The sequence below is a fragment of the Phycodurus eques genome, chromosome 18 (genome assembly GCF_024500275.1).
Source record: "Phycodurus eques isolate BA_2022a chromosome 18, UOR_Pequ_1.1, whole genome shotgun sequence".
NCBI lineage: Eukaryota > Metazoa > Chordata > Actinopteri > Syngnathiformes > Syngnathidae > Phycodurus > Phycodurus eques.
In genome coordinates, this window is record NC_084542.1 from 11,311,548 (window position 1) to 11,334,109 (window position 22,562).

Here is a 22,562-nt window from a genome sequence, read left to right on the forward strand (position 1 = left end):
CCAACTGCATACAAGACATTTCAGTTCTAAAATAGGACAACTGAAATGACACATTATCATCCCATTGCTTACTTCTCTATACTTTGGGCTGTTTTGAAAAAAAAAAGTGAGGGCAGGTTCTTTTTTTATGAAGCGTGTTATATAGTAGCTCTAGAATTGCCAAAGTTATTAACGGTGGACCGGTTCACCGTACAGGTCTGTTTGTACTGAGACTGGCTTAATCTTTGAGATTATATGTATATATATGCTACTGTCAGGATCAACTACAGTAGGTAGCCTACAGAGCCTATGAGGGGGAGGGGGCCTCAGAAACTAGACGAAAAAGAGCAAATTATGCCTATTTTCAAGTTGGGATTTGTACAGTTTGGCTTTGGCTGTGGGCAAATAAAAGGGCTGGAAATATTATATGTTAAGGCTCAAACGTGACAAAATTTACTGCCAGCGAGCTAGACTTCAACAAGCTCGCTTTCTAAAATACTAATGTGGTTCACCCGAAGCATTGCAGCGCTTTTGAAAAAGAAGAGCCAAAAAATATTCTTACCTATGAAAGGTTATTCACAGATCACAGTTCCGTTGATGTGATTGTACGAAGTGTGTGCAACCATATGCACTATAATGTGCGGGCATCCTTGTTATTTTGGTTTCTGACTGTGCCGTCCACAAACATGGAATGCACCGACACTTTGCCCACACTAGCTTAGCTACAAGGAATACGCCAACACTTTGTCCCCACTAGCTTAGCGTCGCTGTAGGCAAGCGGCTCAAAGTAGTCTGAACAATGTGCTCCACTCGCATACTTCTGGTTTCGGGTTTTTTCGGCGTTCTGCTTTTTATGTCGCCTCGTTGTTAACTTTAGAAGGTTTTAAAAGTAACAAGCTCATTTTTAAAATGTAAGGAGTAGAAAGTACAGATATTTGTGTTTAAACAGTAAAGACTAAAAGTAAAAAGTTGCCGCAAAAATAAATACTCAAGTAAAGTACAGATACTTGAAAAACCTACTTAAGTACAGTAACGAAGTACAAGTACTGCATTACTTCCCACCTCTGGTTTTAATATTCATTTCATCCCTATTTGTAAACATCAAATTAATAAAGGTCATAATGTCAACATTGTATACATAACATGGCAACCATTAGATCGAGCTCATGAGTCATGAAAGGAAAAGACTGATTGCATTCAAACAACACCAAGGTAACCTTTTCAAGCACTGAGTGGATCGTTTAATCAACAGCCATAATGACGGGTGGAAAATCCACATCTAAAGCTTTAAAGTGAGATTCGTCACACTCATTATAATGGTGACCTTTTTGCGTGGCACCTCGGAAATCGAAAGCCACTGAGGTCGTACAATTTGGAATTCAAACTTAGTCATGTACGTGGCAGGGTGACGTCAAGTGTAAATCATGAGCCCTCGGTTCCATAAGCAGATAACGCGAAATGCATGTTTGGCTTTTCGTTGGCTTTTTTTGCCTTATTTTGTGGCGTTTAGTCTAAAAGAACTCATGAATGGATAGCCTATGCAAATGACTTATTATTATTACAAAAACTGCTACGAAGTGAAAGACAGTGAATACAGAAAACTGTTTACAATGTAAGTCAACTTACTTTCTGACCATTTTATCCGACTACCTTTCCATCCCCAAGCCAAAGTTGCAAAACTGTATCACCCTCCAACGGCTGACCAAATGTCCAGGCAGAACCATATGTAGATGTCCACAATGTCTATTTATTGGGCAAGATCAATGGTGCTAAATAACTGTGAGATGGGTACGCACAATGCGCAGATGACATTGGGGTAATGTTTCATCTGCAGTACAAATTAATTCTGAAGGCAGCCGAATGTGTCTCGGCACATTTGGCAATACCACTCATTTATTTGAGAATCCATTTTCATGCCGATTAGAAACTGCAGAAACCTTTGAAGGATTTTTTTTTTTTTTTAAACTTGTTTTAACAGTATGTCTCTTCACTGTTACATATTAGCTACAGTATGTGTTAAAAGTTGCAGGGGCGCTATTTATCATGGTTATGACAGTAATGTGCCTTCATGCAAAGCAGAAGCAATACCACACTGCACGGGAATAACTAGTAGTGATGATTATGGAGAATAATTGGAGTGTATTTCAACTTAATACACTCGAGTTCTTTGGTGCAGTAATAATCTAAAAAGGTAAGCAAGCTCGAACTATGACTAAGTGTTTTGTTTTGGCAAATCTCTTGATGTGATGTCAGATGATATTTTCGCATTTAACTCGCTGTCAATGATACAAAGTGTGATGAGGAAAAAGCAGTCAAATCACTGACATTTTCCAGAATCAATCTGACTTTCTAAATGCCACGTTGTGAATCAACTCAACTGATTGGACCTTAGTGAAGGACGCATGTGAGAGTTTGCTTCCTCCGGTTACATTTGCAACATGAGCCTGGATAAAGACAAAAAGACAGAGCGTACTTTCCCCTAATTATTGATGCAATTTTTAATCATAACTGAGCGTCATTATGTCTCTTGGGATCATTTGTAAACTGGAAAGCAAAAGTTCAAACCAGGTCCTTCAGTGATCTCTCAGAACCATTCCAAGACAAACACAGCTACACCAATATCTGTCACCGAGGCCCAACTTGTGCACCTTATGCAAATATTTATCTGCATTCACAGTTGACTTAATTTGACAAGCGCGACCCAGTCCGGAATAGCTTTGGATGCAAAATGGTAATTACTCCTAAACCAAGCTGGAATAATGAACTTGTTACCATGCTCAGCCTCCTGGAATTCATTACAGCGCTCCTGATGGATGGAGCAGAACCTGCTCTGATTTCATTCCTCTGCACTAAGAAGCTGAGAGGCCTTCTTTTTGCCTTTGACACGTCCAGCTACTAGCCACTTGGCGCCCCCAAAACACACATGCGCCAAACGTACATGCATCATGTGACAAAAGCGACATGATTTGTCACTGTGTCATGAGATCACATGCAGACACTCCAAGCAGAGAGAAGCATAATCCATGTGTAAAATCAGCGCTAAAAGCAAAGCGTCTGCATGAGAGTGTCGAGCCGAGAAGACTTGAAGGAGGGCGTTGATGGCAGCTTTGCGATTAGATGACAGAAAATCTTTTTTTTTTTTTTTTTAAATATTCAATAAGAGGGATGGCAACTATTTGACTGGTGCGGGATCTATTTTTAAAACAGATAAATGCTCTCCGTGGACGATCAGACTTGTCGACATGACCGTTCCAGTGTAATTTGCAACAGGGTCTCATGAGATGTTAGGAGGAAATTTTACAAAGCACTATACAGGACGAGGTTCATAACTAGACTGTGCTGTAACGCTGCATGGTGCCATTAAAAGCATTATGTTATCATTCCAATTCATTGAGGGATAGGGAATAGTATTTGTATTTTTTTAAGTATTTAACGGGCAACGTGGAGGCCTCACAGCTCGGACGTTTGAGGTTTGAATCTCGTCTTCTTCCTGTGTGGCGTTTGCACGTTCTCCCCGGCGCCTTCTCCCACATCCCAAAAAACAAGCCTGTTAGGTTAATTGAAGACTCAAAATTGGACATGTTTGAATTGGGAGTGTGAATGTTGTATGTCTATTTGTGCTCTGTGATTGGCTGGCGGCCGGTCCACGGTATACCCCGCCTCCGGGCAATAGTCAGATGGGACATGTTCCAGGTCACTCACAGCTCTAATAAGGATATAAGGATTAAATAAGTGCTACAGATAAATGGATGGATAGAAGTATTTTAGTTACATTAATACGATGGTCGACCTATGACTTTTCCCAGAGGAAATAATATCCTTTCCAGTGTCAAGATGACACAAAAATCAAAACCTTATTAACTGAGCTGTGCAATGTTTCAGGTGACATTCTTAACTGTCACACAAATGCAAAAATTAGTTAAACATGAGAATCTATGCAGAGAGTTAAACATTGTTAATAATACAAAATTGTCTTTGATGAAGTACGACCAACGAGGCAATGGGTGCGCAGGGGTACGGTTATGTTATAAATGCCTTATTATTATTGTCAACTTATTCTTGAATTCGACAAAGTGTACTGAGTAGCCAAGACAGAAATGTGTGTAGTCTACGTCACAAGAAATAAAATGTATGTGGTTCAGCAAAACTTAAAATGCCACTAGTAGTTACTTCATTTTAGTTTCATTATATAGTAGTTCTTTTTTTACATTGTATCAAGAGTTACAAATGTTTTAACTGTTATCAATGTTTTATGATCACACAGTTTTCTGTCCAGACAGTCGGAAGAAAGTCATTCAGCTTACATTTTATGTTATGGGTAAAAAAAAAAGTGACGGGTGAACAACTTGGAAGTCAACTTCCATCACTGAACAGATTGTGCTCATCTGTGGGGGTTTGACTGTATTACTTAATAATTACCGAAGCATTCAACCTGATGGAATACTGCTTTTTACACCATACTTCAGCACCTGCCAGCTTTTATTAGGATCTCGGTGACAGCTTATGCAATATTTAGGATTCAAACTTTCACTGGAAACGGATGGGGCACCATGTGGGTTAATGTGAAGACTTGGCATATTGAACAAAAGTAGGTAGTCATTGATACCGCCAGCCCACCGCTCCCTCTCTTTCCAGTTCCTCCATCGCGCTACCTTTTCACGGTCCTCCAAGTACCCATCAATTGAGGCAGTGAAGCCATCAGTGCCCACGCTCGGCCAGCCTGCTTCCTTGCTCGACGAGCTCTGTGTGCGTGGAGATCTCGCGCGTTGGAGGGTGCTTGTGCGTGCGCAGCCCCTTGATTGGACTCTCCAGCCACGGCCTAGACAATAATGAACACCGCCTGCCCGCCACGGTCTCAGTCCTCTCACCCGTCAATCTGGATGGATGGATCAGTGTGGCCCCATTCTAATGGGCTCCCTTTGCCATTTCTCTTTCAGCAGTGCGTTCTGTCGGCTAGAGATCAACGACATCGGGGGAGGATCTAATCTCGGCCTCTCACCGGTCCAACCTGCTCACCTCCCTGCTCACCTCCATCTCAAAAAGGCTCTGCTCACCTTCACATCAAACGACCAAAGAGAAACTGGATCAGAGTGTGACATTTTAACAATAATTAGGAGAAACTCCATACTCCCTCAGACATAAAACAGAAACCGCAGACTGTAATTGGGACCCTTTGGTTATATATATTGCTGTCTGATGAAAAACACTGGTATGTCAAATTAACCTTTTTCAAAGGAGAAGAAGACTTTAAAACAGAAAAGATTATGTACATCTATCTTTTACCTGAAATCACACTATGTTGTACATTTAATGACTTTAAATGGTTAAAATACCTGTATGACTAAGACATCATCATTTTTCCTAGGGTGATAAAACTACATCCTCTACTTTCACTTTTCAGCTTACAAAGACTGGAAAGCATTGTATTTTGAATGAAATCAGCATATCTAAAAAGCTAATCACTAAATTGGCTGCACAGTTTTAAACAAGCCCTGCCATTGGCTGGTGACCTGCCCAGGGTGTACTCCGTCTCTCGCCCAAAGGCAGATGGGATAGGCTCCAGCTCACACGCAAACTCATGAAGACGTGCTATAAAATATATAAAATAACACTCACTGATGCACGCCGTGCATCAGTGAGTGGGCACTTGGTTTATTAAAACAAATTAACTGGGATCAGTTTTGACCGTTTTATCAAAACAAAGGAAGCAGGAATGGTGTGGTTTGTAGTCCCCCCCCCCCCAATGATTCTGAGGGCTAATGGAGAAAATTGTTACAAACAAATGTATTAAAACACGTTCTCATTGGTTGTTTAGCAAATCTATCATACGAATAAATTAATTCCTGTATGTATAAGAGAAATCCCAAGGCGACTACAAGGGAAAATGGAAAACTAAGGGCCTGATTCACAAAGAATCTATGCGTACAAAAAAAGGGCACATATTTGATTGCTCAAGCAATTGTGCTGATGACTTTATCTCGATTAAATACTGCGTCTAAAAGGCAGGAACAAATGGAATTATTTGAGGGGTGTCTCAGAGCCAGTCACAAGAAGGAGTCATGACACAGTATTACAAAACTCTTTCAACTCTACATTTTCTTGCATCTGGCTTATTTCAGCACACTGTAAATATATTGCTTGCCTCTCCCAAGTTATAGATGCAATGTATGCATCCATTTGCCACGCTGATGCACTCGAAATGAGTTCAATTCAACAAAACATAGGCTTTGTGCGGGTGCGAGCTTGCCCAAAATTATAGGAGGGATTTCTTTTATGTAACTTAGTTAGATGTTTGTTTGTCTAATTGACCAACTCTTCCAATGACAGTGGACCTCAGCGTAGTCGCAGTTTAGCACCCACGGATTCACCTCGTTGTGATCTTTTTCCCCTCAATTTCTTTTCAAGTTTTTATGTATTTATTTATTTATTTTTAACCAATCCTGTTTTTGTGGAAAGCACTAATTGGTGATTTATGCCCGCTTATTCAAGGTATATTTTGGGGGGGGGGGGTTCATGAAAACAAAAACAAAACTTTTCAATGCAATTATAATGGACGTCAATTATTCGCAGATGTTTGTTATTCGCGGTTGGGCCCGGTCCCTATCCCCCGCAAATAGCGGGGGTCTCCTGCACATCAGTTCAAACTTCATTTTACTCTTGAGGTGATCTCTCAAATGTTCCATGGTGAAAACCATCAGAGCTACCTAAAGCGCAAAACCCTCTCAAGTAGGGCGGTCTCCAGAACCTTTACACTTGTTGCCAATAGCGCATGCAATCGATTAGAGTGAGGGAACACACAACGCAATTTGCGATCTTGGTAAAAGATTCCACACTTTGTAGATTTTCACGCAACACAGCCACCAACAGCACGTGCAATTTTTTCAGGTGAACGCACAATTTAGCGCCTGGAGTCTGCTATTTGGATTTGTAGTAAATCAGGCCTCATTAACCTAAACTTTAAATGTATTTGAAACAGTGGCTCCAGTTAAAGAGTTTTTTATAGCTTTGTTGCGGTTTAATTGGATTAAAAGGGAAACATTGACTTTCCTCGTATCCTGTCATATGCTGGGAGGGGTAATTATTGCCCTGTTGCTTTGATTTGCGATTGTTAAACTGTTTGTGTCATGTGGTTGTGCAAATCGAGATCATCAGAAGGTGATGGGAACAAAGGGGGGAAAGACTGGATTGAGGTGAGACTAAATCATAGAACATCAGAAACAAAACATACTGTATACCCCTCTTGCCACCCCATGCAAAAAAAATCACTGCTGAAGAGTTTTCTTACATTTTACTTTATTTATTACTTTATTACAACAATCCAACCAATACATTCAAAGATGTGAGGAGTTCAATGCTTGGAAAGGGAAAGCGCCATCATGAAGAGATCATTCACCATATTTTTGTGTGAGTAAAAAGCTACAGAATTCTAACCATTATACTATAGGCCTTTGCATGCTCTGTGTACAGTGGAGCCTCTTAATGTCGTACAATTCCGATTTTGACTAAAACATTTGGCAAAAATCCAACTCTGAATACAACCAAATCTTCATAGTTTTAACCTAAGACCACAGCATCCCCCACTACATTAACGTTACTTTTTGTATCTTCTTTTTTGACAATTTGTGGCTTGTATGCAACACTTACTGCACAAGAAGAACCATCATTAAAAAAAAAAAAAAAAAAAGTGTGCCCAAATTCTGACCGGTACTGTAGACACCAAGTTAGACTTTCAAGAGTTCGTTTTACGCTAGAATAATATAATGAACTTACATTTCTGTGATAAGAATCACAGATGATTTATGGGACTGAGTATGTTTTTGTTTTTACATCTAAGTATTTAACAGTGGTTAACTTATTTTTCTACATGTATGACTAACATTGAAATCATCCATCCATTTTCTTCCACTTAGCCAGGGCAGCAACCGAAGCAGATATTGAAATATATAAAGAAAAATAGATCAGAAAGTTTTTTTTATTATGGAAGGACTATTCCAATGCCCTATTAATGGCCGGCAACCAGTCCAGGATGTACCCCATCTCTCGCCCAAAGTCAGCTGGGATAGGCTCAAGCTTACCGGCGACACTAATGACTACAAAATGAATGGATGGATTATTCCTACTCCCATTATTTCCAAAACAAAAAACGTGTTTCGTTTCAAAGCAAACAAACTGGAGATCGACCAGCGTCTCAAAATCGATCAAGGTCGGCCTTAGAGGCTGCACTGTATTTTGAAAATCTGTTCCAGGGAAGTCTTCCGTCTTCATCGTGCTAATGACTAAACAGAATTATTTCCCCCAGCAGCGTCCATAACACCAGCCTACATGAAGTCCTTCCACTCCGTATGAGACAAGACTTCCCGTTATGATCGTTATGAATAAAACAGACTCTTGTCCTTAACCTCAATGTTTTATTTAATGAGCCTCTGGGTGCTTTGACTCAATTTGCATGCGGTTGTCAAAGCCTCACACTCTCACAGGTACAATTTCACCTATGGCATTGTTTTACACTAACAGAAGAAGACTGTGACTCCATTTTCCACCAAGGAAAACCTTGAGCTTCCATTAGTATACATCAACGTTGTTATGGGGTGGGTGCACCTGTGAGCATATGTCTGTCCACATATTATGTGATCTTGGCGTGATTTGCCTCTGATAAAAATAGTGCTGATGTGGTCTCTCTTCCCGACAACAGCGGGAGGTTAATTTCCATTAGCCTGTCAATGGCGTTGAACATTAAGCTTGTGGACTTTAGTTACACAAAATTACATTGTTTGGTTGAAAATTCCTTGCGTAGAAAGAGGCCAGGAATAAAATGGTATGACATGAGGCAAAAATAAGACTTTAAATTTTTTTTAATTTATTTCGCCTTGCTCTTCTGCAAATGTGGTTCCTATCACATTTAACCACTAAAAGCCCTCAGGGCAGGAACGCGTCCCACTTTGATGATGTCAGAGCTTGGAGAAGCGAGGGGAGAGGTCAGCGCATGTGTCACGGACATCAGAAGCCCTCAGCGGTGCGGCGAGACGTCAGCCAAGCGAGCGCCGCGCTTGTGTGACGAGGCCCGGACAGACATGCACGGGGGCCAAATGTGACAAGGCAAGCGGAAACGGGGATGATTAAAGCCTGCAGGCTGGACGGCGGCAGGCGGGAAGAGACACAACTCAAGGGAAAAAGGGGGTTGGTACATCGTGAATATTGAGAGGAAGGGGACTAAGAAGAAGTGGGAAAATGATCATTATCAGGGGATTGTATCGTACAATATTGAACAATACACTTTCGGCTGGTTGGGGGTGTGTTAACAGAGAATACTGAAAAAACTGTCTGAAGAGTTTATGAAAAGAGGGGGCGGGGGGTTACCGAGCACAGACAGTGAATGTAAATGCAGCTGAAGCCTATAGTAGCAATAGCCAGAGGGCAGATGGTGAATTTCTAGAGGAGCTATGAATTCATGATCAAAACAAGTGAAAAGGTTGATCTTGTGACTTGAAGTGGCCCAGTCGAGGATAAATAAGACATTCCCAGACTCACCGTAACACTTACAGCAAAAGGTGCTGTGAAGAATAAAAAAAAAATAAAACTGACACGCGAGTGTAGATGCGTGCGCTTCCTGCAACGGAGCACCTCAAGTGAATTGGACTTGTTTTATTATTACTGTGAAGCAGCCAACACGGAACATCAGAGCAAAGTTGCACTGAATAATTGAATGATCCTTGTTTTTTGTGTATTTTCAGTGGCGCTTCCGATTCATGTCATGTGAAGTGATTTGCTTAAAATAAAACAAACAAAAGAAAAAAAGAAAAGTTTAATAAACTACCTTCACTTCCAACTTATTAACTTTAAAACGTAAGTTTCATGATGACCACTTTTTATGATGACTCTTAACTGATTGGTTGCATTTACTCCATATTGTTTCCTTAAGGGCAAACCATTGAAAAATGTGACAAAAATCTGAGGTTTTGACCTTAAATGTTCCTCTGCAAGGAAACCCTTATTTTAAATTGGAATTCTAGCAGACATTGTAACCTAAACTTTGCTCCGAGCTCTGCCCCTTGGCCCACACTCCTGCCACGCAGAGTTTAAATGTAACTCTTATCTCTAAACCTATCATCATCACAACTGAAGAGAGAGATGCCATTTTGGCCCATGTGGAGATCCCAAGTACAGTACTGTCACAAACACACAATCTAAATGTGATCAAAATAAAACAGTGATAAGTGCTACATGCCAAAAAAAAAAAAGAAGATGCAGCTGACAGATGAATATGAATAATCACGTTAGGGGTAAGGCTAAACCTAATTACATCTATCTTTAAACAAAATGTGCAGTCATTTTTTTATTTTTGCTAGATTTTCCAGAATGCATAACGGAATTTGGTAGCCCAGGTCTGGCACAAACAAACAACTGCACAAAGCACAACAAAAATGCACAGAAGGCTTATTGAGAGTGCTTGAAATTCTCATGTCAGTTATTATATTAGTTAACTCTCCAGTCAGACCGTCGCATATCTCCTAGGACATCATGGTGTGTTCGCGTTTAGAACATCTGAATAACAGGTATGAGGTTCAAAGTTCAAATCGGAGGCCTTCATGTGCAGAGTTTGCATGTTCTTCAGGTCCTCCCACATCCCAAAAAATATAAATGTTAGGTTAATTAAAGTGTAGCGATAATGTATGACATAAGAATTGTAATTAATTTAGGATAAAGTAATACGCCAGGCGCAACGTTTGCGTTAATTCCGGTTTATCGTAAAATTCGATTTGATTGTTAAAATCAAACTAATGTGTCAAAGGGCACCACGTCAAATTTTTCAAGTTTAACTTTAGGCGAAATGACAACAAACCTTTTTAAATCAGTCGCAGAATCTGGAGGTTGCTACACTCTACGACATTGTGAGTCCTAGGTTACAGAGGTTTACTTAAATTCAGAACACACACAAAATACGACCAAGAGTGGAATTTTCTGGTATATTTAATGAACCACCCAACTACAACTACAAACTACAAAAAGAAAATAACACAAAGGGTAAACGAAAGAAAGAAAATGAGGCGTACCAAAATGGAAAAGAGGACATCATGTGTGTGGTCGCTGGGCTAAACTAAATGAGCGCGTGAGCGTTTAATGCGTTGAGTCAGAGAGTGAGAGGGCAAAGTTGGGAGTTCGTATGAAGCTAGTAATTTCCCCACAATTATTAAGCACTGATGTTGTACATCATAGTAAGGATTGCAGTGTCGACTCACGAATGCAGATAAGCTGGTCTTTGAGGGTGGCCTTCTTTTGGAAGCGGCTCCGGAAGCAAGGCGACAGATATGGTTGCAGACGAAAAAGATCTAGAAAAATAAAAACAAAGGGAACAAGAGAGGCGGGGGAATAAAAATGGCTGGTCGTCACGCCTTCTTGGGAAAACCGGACGTCTCTCTTCCTGCCTCTTTCATGGCTCGCTGGCAACTTCAGAGCAATCCCGCTTGGCTAGGAGCGGACCCGGTAACTTCGTAGCAGCGGCTCTGATCGCTTAGCGGAGGCCCACGTTAAGGCTGGGAAGCCATGTCCGTTCGATCCCGGCTTGCGTTTACCAAGCCGTGTGCCCGCACAAAAGGAGGAACGGGGGAGGGGTGGCCGGCTGCCAGCCCGGCTGGCGAGCTGCCCGCAAGGTACGAGGAGAGGAAAAACAAGACTAGCCTGAACTCAACTTCCTGAGAAAGATGCGAGTTTAGAGTTAAATACCCCAGGGGCGGGGCGTAGGAAGAGGTAGTGCCGACTTGGCGAAGACCACACCCATCAGCCTGAATCTTGTCTACAAATTTGAGTAATGGAATGGATAATATTAATCTAAAACACTCCCAACTTTGTACTCTCACACATAGGATCATTGTTTAAACTTTGGTCGTGGCAGATGGGTTGCTTATTGTTCAATACAACATTTCGTACTGTTTGATTTCAAACCATGAACAGCTTTCAAAATCATGTAGAGGACCTGTCAAAGTGAGAATGGGGACACAGACACCTAGGCATACATTTGGAATATTTCTACAGAGTTTGCAAGATATAAAAAACGGACATTTTATCTTCTGTTAACGAACATCAGACAACGTCCACAAGTATTGGCGTTTGGAGTTCCTCTCAACGCCAGTGGGTGGAGCCTCACGGGCATCGGTGGATATTAACCACATAGTCTTCCCCAACCATTTGGTCTGGGAAGGAGTCTTTTGAAGACAGCTTCCCATCAAGATTTGACGGGAAGCTGCTAATTAGGTTAAGGTCCACTTGACGTGCACCAGGTCCTGTCCTAGTCGCCGTCTCACAGCAGAGCAGCGTAGAGGAGTGGGAGTTCTCAGGTGATCGCGAGTCTCTGTGATGCCTCAAAGTTGCGGCGTGCATGTCCGCTACAAAAGACTGTGTGAATGTGAGTGTAAAAGTTTGTTTGATGATATGTTCCCCGTGATTGGTTGGCAACCAATCCAGGAAATGAATGGTTTCTTCTTGGTATTGGTTTTGTGGTACTTACAAACAAATAAGAAATAATTCAGAAAAGCATGTAGGCGGAGTCCATCTTTTGAGGACGGAACAGCCAAAAAGGTCAAATCCATAGAACGGTAAAATGTTTTCATACGTTCGTACGATGAGTTCTGTATGTACAGTATCTGTACAATATTTCTTTTCCTGGAGTTTTTTTTTTTTTTTTTTCACCAAGCATTGGCTCTGGTTAGATCCCTCCTGGAAGTTTCTACTGCCAACTGTCTAAAAGCAAAATACAAAATTTTGATGTATTTTGGAAGGCAATGAACCCAAAAACAATAGGAAAGGAAAATAGCTGCTGTGGCTCTGACAAAAGGTGCAGTGCTCAGATCAGGTCCATCTGGACGGCCTGTGGGAGAGAAGAACCTAACAGTGAGAACAGACGGCCACCTCCTGCAAGCCAGAGCTCAGGCCAATGTGTAAGCATGTGGGTTGTACACGTGTGTGTGTTTCTGCAAAGATAATGATAAAGTGTAAGGCCTCGTTTCCACCAAGGGGTCTAGTTCAGTTTCATTGACCAAGGTATGGTGTGGATCGAAATATGCTATCAGGGTCCTGTGAATATTCTTATTCATCCAGGTCGTTTCATTTTCAGGGCATTGAATCGATCGTAACGTCACTGTTTTGGCTGTCTTCCCTGATCAAGCTAGCTCACGTTTAGACTGTGGGTTGTGTAGGTGGATAGCGAAAGCAGCATCATGTAAAATCGTAAATCCAACGCAAAGTGTCACAAAGCCAGCTTATTCTTGTCACACTATTAAAAGTGTTGTTATATGGTCTTGTGATGCGGTGACAAAAACAAAAGAAAAAAATACTGCAGGCGCCAAATGTTCACCTTGGTGCTGTGAATCATGAAAACTTAATGTCTTTTTATGAGAGGGGGGGAAAAAACGTGGCATTTCACAGTTTGGTCCGTCTCACCACTCAATGATAAATCCTAAAAAATAGTGAATTTCTTTATCAAAATGTAAATCAAAATGTGGCATATTTTCATAGTCATAATTAAGATATCCCCCCCACACCACTTGCCTTTAATTAACCTGGTCGCAGAGAGAAAGTCTGGGTTTGCTCCCTCTGACGGTCTGGTCAGCACAGGAAAGTCAGCGCACAAATAAACTCGCTCAAAACCTCAGTTTTACAAGATTAGCCCTCCCCTAACCTTCTATATGTGCTCCTTCAATATGTGCCGGCCAGCAGCATTACACTGATGCAGCCAAGCGTAGCTGACACGAGACCCACACTCTGTCAGCAACAGTAAGTAAGTCAGCAGAGCCTTCACTGAATTACCAGACCTCTGGAGCTGCACAACTATACCTCGCACCAAAAGGGGAGGCACTTACAGCTATTGAAGGTGTGTGCGTGTTGCCGAGGAGACTGACGAGTGTCTATATGTGCAAATTGTGATGGCTAACCTCTTTTTGAAACAGAATTTTCGCACCGCTAAAATTCTTTACCTATGCAAGATTTGATATCCATGTTCAATCTTAAAAAGGTCCATCTCAACATAAGAGTGCGCCGCGCACGTCTTATAATGGGCCTCCATGTAACATTAATTGAAGTTTTTCAGCATTTAATGAGTTGATGCATCATACTTTTTATCACCCTCAGTAAAGGTGGCTAATGCTAACAGAGAGCACAAAAATCCTGTCCAAAACACACTGGTCTAACAACTTTTTATTTTATTATTGAAACCTGCATGCTTTGTATTCCTTTGTATAACCACAAAGCTATTATTAGTAAAGGAGACTTTATTAGGACCTATTTTCCAGTGTAGTGTTTACTCACAGCCACAAGACACAGGGCGACAAATTGACGACGGGCTTTGCTGCTAATAAAAGGGGTTGCGTTTTCTGTCGACGGGTTATCTACGAAGCATTGAGTTTATATACAAGGCAGCTGGGGACTGTGAATTATTGCAAACATCATGGTTACGGTTTGGGAGTGTCAGTATTCAAAATATGATAACGTCAAGGCTTCAGAAAGCAGAACAAATCATTTCAGAACAGGAAGAGGCATTTTAACAATGAAAACAACAACCTAGTACTCTATAATCAACATTCCCCTACACCAAAAGCAATGAAAAATCACCAGCAAAGGCGGTCGATTTTTATGCAGTCTTTTCATATTTTCTTGAGGCTACAGTAATTGTATTTATAAATTAATGCCAAAATAACCAAAGGCTCTATCGATTAAACATAAAACAAGAACACAGAGAGAGCACAGACCTTTGCCAGGTCTTAAACATTTGTCACCTGAAACATCTTCGCGATAGCTATTAAAGATTTAAGATCGTAGTACAGATATTAGTTTAGATACTGACACTGAGTCGAACCCTCATGTCTAATTTGTTGCCCAAACAAATAACTGTATACTGTATGTGTACTTCTGTCAGGGAGTCCCCCACCCCCAAAATTAAAAACTATGTGAATTGCACATTGCATATACACTAAGACTAAAAGTCTGCGCGTGCAAAAACAGGTGCAAACTTGTTTGCTGATGCAAACATATGCAAGCCGATCGATCAATTGACTGGTTACAGAAGGAGTATTAGCAGAGTGATTATTTTTTAGCACGTGCAATGTAATTTATCTAATCTGAGACGAATTGCAATGGCACGGCTGTGCGTAACCATGATTAGGCCTTTTCCACTCATGTAAACATTTTTGAAATGCCAGAAACCAAAATTATTGCAACATTTCGTCTAATCAATCAATCAATCAATCCACCCATTATTACTTTTTAAATAACTGCATCCCTGTTTCCATGCCAGGTTACGGAGAATAATACTGCCCGTAGCATAGTGGAGGTTTTAGTGGATGGAGTTCAAGTTCAGTTACAATTTAAAAAGTGCATTAACATTTCCATTATTGATAAATACGAAATCGCTTTTCCGTAAAAATTGGTTCAGGTGATATATTTCAAATGCATATTTTTGTAGTGTGTGTGTGTAGGCATGAGGCAGACGGGGTGCCAGAAGCCTTTGAGGAAGGAGCATGTGTCCACTGTTGTGTTGGGTCACAGATGTCACCTGCTCCAGCAGCCCGCCTGAAACAACCCACTGCCCTCCCCACCGCTCGCCCACATGCCCCAAAGCACTGGAGAAAACAAGCTCACCATGTTGTTAGTTGTTGCATGGTTTCTGTCTCATAATGGGATTAAAATGTGGCTCGCTGAATTACCGCAAAGGGCCACCACAGTCTCTCCAACTCAAAGAAAATGTTACCCCGAGCTTCTGGCTATACTGTACGTGCCGTTTCCGCAGTCATGCCAAGTGGCGACAATGTAAGTTTAAATGAATTAAACACTGCTGGCTGTGGTAAGACCAGTAACCTTAAACAAAGCAAACGAGCCAAGAAGAAAGGCTGGCATAAAAAAAAAAAGTATACTTAGTTAATATCAGTCGCAAGCGAAATTAGGAAACCACCATGCATGGCCACAGAACAAATCAGCTATGGAACTGACAATTGTGGGTGTGTGTGTGTGTGTGTGTGTGTGTTTGTGTGTGTGCGTGTGCGTGTGTGTGATACGATTTGTGACTGTTAATCTCTGAAAGGAGCTCTGTCAGTAGTGTGGTCGTCGCTGTTAGAGAGCCTAACATTCCTTTTGCACGCCTCACCACTTGTTTGTTAGGGAAACCCACAATGCTTCACCACAGGATTCAGTCATGGAGATTGTTGATGTGTAGATTCTCTCTCTCGCTCTCTCTCACACTCACACACACACACACGCACACGCACACAAACTGGCATACATTCAAGGTGCCCGCTCACATATCACTGGCACGTCTTCTGGGGTTGTCTTAAAATTACCACACATATTAAGGAAGTGGTGCCAAGACCTATTTTTATTACTCTTAATCTGAAGAATTTAAAAGGTCAGTGGCCGCCACCACTCCCTTCTATGCCTTTGTTCTTCTGCTTTGTCCTCTCCAGTTACACTCGTAACATGCCCACAAAATAAGGCAAGTTCTCCAAATCCGTGTCATACCGAATACTGTCACATCTACAAAGAACCAATGCAGCACATTTAGTTATCTAACAATGGCCAATGGGCAGTCCAGCTGGCTACAGTACTCCCGCCGCACACAGAGCGACGCGGCCGAAGGTGATTGAACTGGACAATCGCGAAAAGAATGTAGGCAGCGTCTCACACCTGCACACCAAGTGACTGATCCTTGCACGCATAACAAACTCGCTCCACCCAAAAAACTGCAACTCCTGGTGTTCTTATCGGGAAATGTTTTGAGGTACCACGTGCCTATAGTCGGCCACTCATGAAACTAGTTCAAAAACCCCGCATGGTGCTTGGACAGTTCAGATAGTATTAAGCTGCATCGCTTGGTGGGGACCTAAGGGAATGCCTTGAGCAAATTAGCCTTCGCATTGGTGAAAAAACAGTGCCGTATTTCAGATGCCATGCAAACCTCATACATGCTAAACTGAAGACATGCTTGGTGAGTTAACAGTGAGTGAACTTGATTTTCCCATTTGCCTCACCAAAACTCAAACATACCAGAGTGCACTTGGAAATAATTGGTTGATGTGGTGCACACTTGACTTCAATAACTGAGCTCACACCTGAATAAACAGAATGGCACAAAGATCCACAATTAAATAGTTTGATTAAAAGGCATTAAACAGTACTAGCGTAAAAGCCCCTTAAATTTGACCATAACTGTCTATTTATATTATACTCCTCTTTTTATAAGAATTCAGTAGAACGTATTTCCAATGACATGCGGGTAATTAGCAGTAAACTAACATTTTACACAAAGAAAATGTTTTTATAATCAAGAAGTATGCCTTAATTCCAACTCTCTAACCCGAAGTGCTTTGAAATGATAGTAAAATATAGTGATTGAAGCAAAATATAGTTTTCCTTGCAACTTGGCATCAGGTCACACTGGCCTATTTCACTCTGTGAACAACGCCCCATTTGACTACTGTGTATGAACTAGTTTCTTTCAAGCATACTGAACACCACAATAACACATGCAGTTTACTTCAAACAGGTTGACTTCAAAGTGACATCATATCCAAAACTGGCTGTTCTGGACTAAATGGCTTTTCAATAAGCACAGAAAAAGTGTTTGCCAAAGAGTGTGCAGTATAAAATACTTGCCAAAAGTTAGCATAAATTTGCTTGTGTGATTCCGTCGCCGCAACTGTCAATACAAGCCCCCGGGAGGGCAGCCGTTGAAACAAGAGGGAAATCAACACTGTTTACCTTACATCAGCAGTCACGATTTAGAAATCATTCAGATGAACTCTATCATGAGGTGCTGTGTTAAAGTAGTGAATATACAGGTTGTCTGTTAGAAAGTACCAAAGCAAGGACGGGAGGGGGATCTGGTTGGTGCAAACAGCTAATCCACATTTCCAGCAGACAAGCTAATAAAAGAAACTTGGTCAAGTGGAATTAAAGCAAAGCCTATCCTTTGTTGTTATGCTAATCCACGAGACAATGATCTCCAAGTGCAACATTGCCTCTGTGATAAACATGGCTGAAGAGAGCCTCAATTAGGGTGCACATTGCCAGAGGAGAGTGGATGTTTGATATATATTTGATATTTGATTTGGATATTTGAGAACGGTGGGTCTCCATGGACAGGGATATTTGGAGGAGCTTGACACTCACGTGGCTGACCCATGATCTTGCTGTAACTTTCCTCCTCCAGAGGATAAATACACAAATTATATGCATGCAATTAGCTCTCAAATTAAGACAGACTAAGTAGCTTTTCATTAATGACAAGGAACAATTACAGCTCTTAATAACACTGGATTATGCTGTGCATTTTGTAACCTTGATAATTAGGTATGGCGTTGAAGTTGATTTATTTCATAAATCTTTGCGTTTGCAGAGCAAATGAACATTTTTCTTTTTTTAAAGATTATAACCCTGCTCTTTATTTATTTACATGCATACATGACATCACAATAAAACCACATAACGGAGGGCAGTTGGATGACTTGCTAAAGGGCACCACACCCCTAAATACAAGAAGTTGTATTTTGATACACTCCATCCTGTCAATCCACACTCCAGTGCTGTTGGTGTAAACAAACCAGAGTGGCTTCTGTCCTTTAAAAAGGAAACCTGGCTTCCCGCACTACTGAGACACTGGCCAGTATACTTAACAAGGATAGCAGTTCAAATAGTTGCTCTGTTCAAATTTGTCTTTATTATAAAACATCAAGTGTTGGAGGACAACCATAACAGGAGATTAGCCAGCGATAATCCTCAATTTACTCCATTAATCAAAGTGTGGGGGCATCATCCCTGCATAAAAAGCTTCTATTTGAGTTGATGTGTCAAATTTCTACTCCTTGCTAATGTCACAAGGTAAAAATCCAGAAAAGTAAGCTTTTATTCAGTTTCTCGAGGTAGTCATCATGACTATTTCGAAAATGCATGGACAGTCTGGTCTCAAGATACTCCAGGCTTCATCATGAACAAACTGTATTCCATCGGTTCAGGCTATTAGCATCATGTCGGTATGGTTTTCTGGTGTGTGAGCTCTCCCCCACCATTTTTCTACTGATCTATCCCAGATCTCTAATAAGATAATAGGCTTTGGAGTGGCATCTCATCTGTTAGGGGCTCTCACACTGGATGTTATAATTATCTAAACCTACCTATATGTTGCTTTCTCTGGTCTGACACGTGTTTGTTGTTTGATTACTATTCACATGGTAAAACAAAAACCACATGGGGTCTTTTCTGATTGGTTGAAAGAAGCTGCTAAATGCTGAACAGAATAGGTGTTTGGCAGGTCAAATAGCTAACGGAGAAACCAGATTCATTAATAGTTGGGTGAAATCTTTATCTTCTGCTCAAAAGCTGCACTAATCTCGAATGCAAAGCGATGCAACACCATCATTTACAGGAATCTCTTAGTCACTACGGTGGGTTACAAACCTGAATTTCACAGACAAGCTGGGCGAGACCCTCCTCCACACCTTCCCTTTGAAAGACATAGTTGACGTATATACACGTTGGTGGCAGTAAACGGTTGGCTGATGAATATAAACATCCATGGCAGTGAATGAGATAATTTAATAAATACATTGTCAGAGTAGACTGTTTGTATTTTTTTTCTGTGCCCCACTCAAATTAATGTCAGGATGATGTCTTAAAAAGTGGATTAAAGTGTTCAACGTGACTTAGGTAGGTGTTTTTGTGTTTTTACGGCAAATAGTCAGGGTCTCGTTGACTACACGATTTATATTTCTGTTCCCAACTGGGTAGCTGAAATCCTCCCATAATGCTGATTTCTTTCTTCACTCCACTCTTCTTGTGGAGTTTAACCTGCGTTAGCATTAGCAGTGGCCACAGTTCTGATAGCTGCGGTCAGAAGACCATCACCGGAAAAAATATTCACATGAAACGCAGTTGGAGGAGGCTTGCTGAAGAAATTTAACTTCAATCTAGGATCAGCTTTTTTTTTTAAATCAACTTAAAATAATAAATAATTATTATTATCTTTATATTAAGTTTGCTAGCACTGTGAGATTTTAATGGTACTATCTGGAATCCCTTTTACTAGTGGGATTGTTTAAAGCTGCTTGGTTATGAAAATATGTCCAGGATAAGAACAATAAAAAAAATAAAAAAAAGAGGGAGAAGGTGACACCATGTGATGAGAAACCCATGAGGCTACATGACAGCTACACCTGACACAAACGGTCCCCTGTTGGTTTGCCAAAGAGTTTGCCATAGGTAAATGCCAAAGCTGCCACTCATACAGATACAGAATAGGGACTAAAGGTCACGTACAAAACTACTGCGGTAGTCAGATGTGCAAAGGAAACACCATGATATGGTAGAGTAAACGTTGACAGACAAGGGGTGAGCTATGAACAAGTGCCTTTTGGTTTCAAAATCTTCCCCAGCTGCAGAGTACCAACCCACATTTTTCTAACCCATGACCCCTGCAGAGAAAAAAAACAAAAAGACAGCGGGCCGGGGAAGGGCGATCAAGGAATGGCTGGGAGAAAGACACTTGGAATATGAGAGGATCCTTTGTTGTGTTCCCAGCAGGGACTAGTGGTATTTTTTTTTTTAGAACAAACAAACAAAAACAAAAAAAAAAAGAGTACCAGGCCATTGAACTTTAAAAAACGAAATTCAACTAAAATCACACAAACATCTCTACACGACCAGAAATACTGTGGTTGCATCTGTAACACCAAATCATTTAGCTCTACAATTTTAAAAGTGACTTGGAAGTGGGGAAAAAAATCTATTTGCTACTTCTTGATGGAAACAGTGTGGTCCCATTGAGGCAACAAATGACTTGCTATGACAGAAACACATGTAACTACTCACAATGTATGTAGACATTACAAATCCGAACTTGCCCCACAGGCTCAAGATCGATATTGATATTTCTGTATTACAAAATGCAATATCTTAGAGCAAAGCTTGCTTTATTAGTGCTATAAATCTATTTTATTGCTCAATCAATAGTAAAGCGATTAGGGAGAGATACTTGTCAGGGTAAACAGAACACCTAGTACCGAGAAATATCATGAAGCAACAAGAAACATTGCCATGTCCAGTGGGAGACATTTGCACAATTATCCGAAGGGGACGGTGCTTCAAGTCAAATCTATCAAGGTAATCAAATCTGAATTGAATCGAATGTCTTGCAACTGCACATTATCTTGCAATAATGCTGATGCCATTTAAGGCTTGGAAGTTGTAGCAAACAATCAAGTCAATTACATCTCACATGCCGGTAAAACTAATTTGCATCTGACTATACGTGTGCGCTGGAATGTGTTGCAAAATGAACTCTTTGAAGTATATTTTTATTTGATTTATTTATTTATTTCTATTATGTTATATTGGAGCCAAATCTCTTAAAAGCTTCCTGTTTTCATTTGACTCTGCAATGATTTCCAATATTTTCCTAAACTACTTTTGAACAAACCCTGAGAAGGTCCTGACAAGTGGATGTTCTATGAGGCAAACTCAATATCCGGCTGTATCTAAAAGACAATATGAAGGAAGAACAACCGTTGTGTGTTTGATATGAAACTACCTACAATGCACTAAGTGCTATTGTTACAACAACAAATGGCCCTCATGCATGATTTCTGCTCCAACGCATCGATCTTAAATTGTAATCCCTGTTGTGGCACTGATTGAGTACTACCGGTATTTGTTTTTTGCTTTGTCAAATTGTAAGAATCCTACAATGTGCACAATTAAATCAGCACCGCTTTGTGCAGTGAAATATTAACAAGCGTGGCAGTCAAGAGTACACATACCTCTGCCAAGGCAGGACAATCTTAGTTTGGATCAGTGTCAGCATTATTTGAATTGTGGGGATTTTATCAAGAAGATCCAATCCATCTCTTGTCTGCAATGATTATCCTTTTCAGGGTAACAACTGGACTGGAGCCTATCTCCACTAACTGAGGACTGGTTGCCAGTCAATAACAGGGTCATTGTGAATGGGCATTTAGTGGGAAGTAATACCACGTCAGTTGCATAAAAGTCATCTATGTGAATCACTACACTACTAATGTCCCATTTATTATTGAAATTAAATTAAATGTTAATGCTAGGAGGAGGATGGATGCAAATCACTTGTTATTATTCATAAGCTGCACATGAATACATTTTAAATGACCAGAGAGTAAAACCTGATGGCGTTCCATTTGACTTTTTGTGCATTACATAACCACACTGCTGTCAAATGACATTCATGAAGTTCTGCACTGTTCTGTGAATGTTTGTGACTGCCGGGTACAAAGGCAGAGTCTGCCCCACATTCAGTGTGCTCGCCGTCTGATTGTCCATCCATCCATCCATTTTTTGAGCCGCTTCTCCTCACTGGGGTCGCGGGCGTGCTGGAGCCTATCCCAGCTATCATCGGGCAGGAGGCGGGGTCCACCCTGAACTCGTTGCCAGCCAATCGCAGAGCACATACAAACAAGCAACCATTCGCACTCACATTCACACCTACGGGCAATTTATGCACCATGCATGTTTTGGGGATGTGGGAGGAAACCGGAGTGCCCGGAAAAACCCACGCAAGCACGGGGTGAACATGCAAA

General features: G+C 40.9%; 1 protein-coding gene across 3 annotated transcripts in view; it reads right to left on the minus strand.

Moving 5' to 3' along the window:
- Window positions 1–22,562, minus strand: part of fut8b (fucosyltransferase 8b (alpha (1,6) fucosyltransferase)) — a 114,033-nt gene that overhangs the window by 80,732 nt on the left and 10,739 nt on the right. Inside the window, exon 1 of one of the 3 annotated variants that reach the window (XM_061704896.1) lies at window positions 11,217–11,648. The exons of the other annotated variants lie outside the window; for them this stretch is intronic. The gene's annotated coding sequence lies outside the window, so the exon portion shown is untranslated. Of the gene's footprint in view, window positions 1–11,216; window positions 11,649–22,562 lie in introns of those variants that run through there. 3 annotated transcript variants of the gene reach the window in all.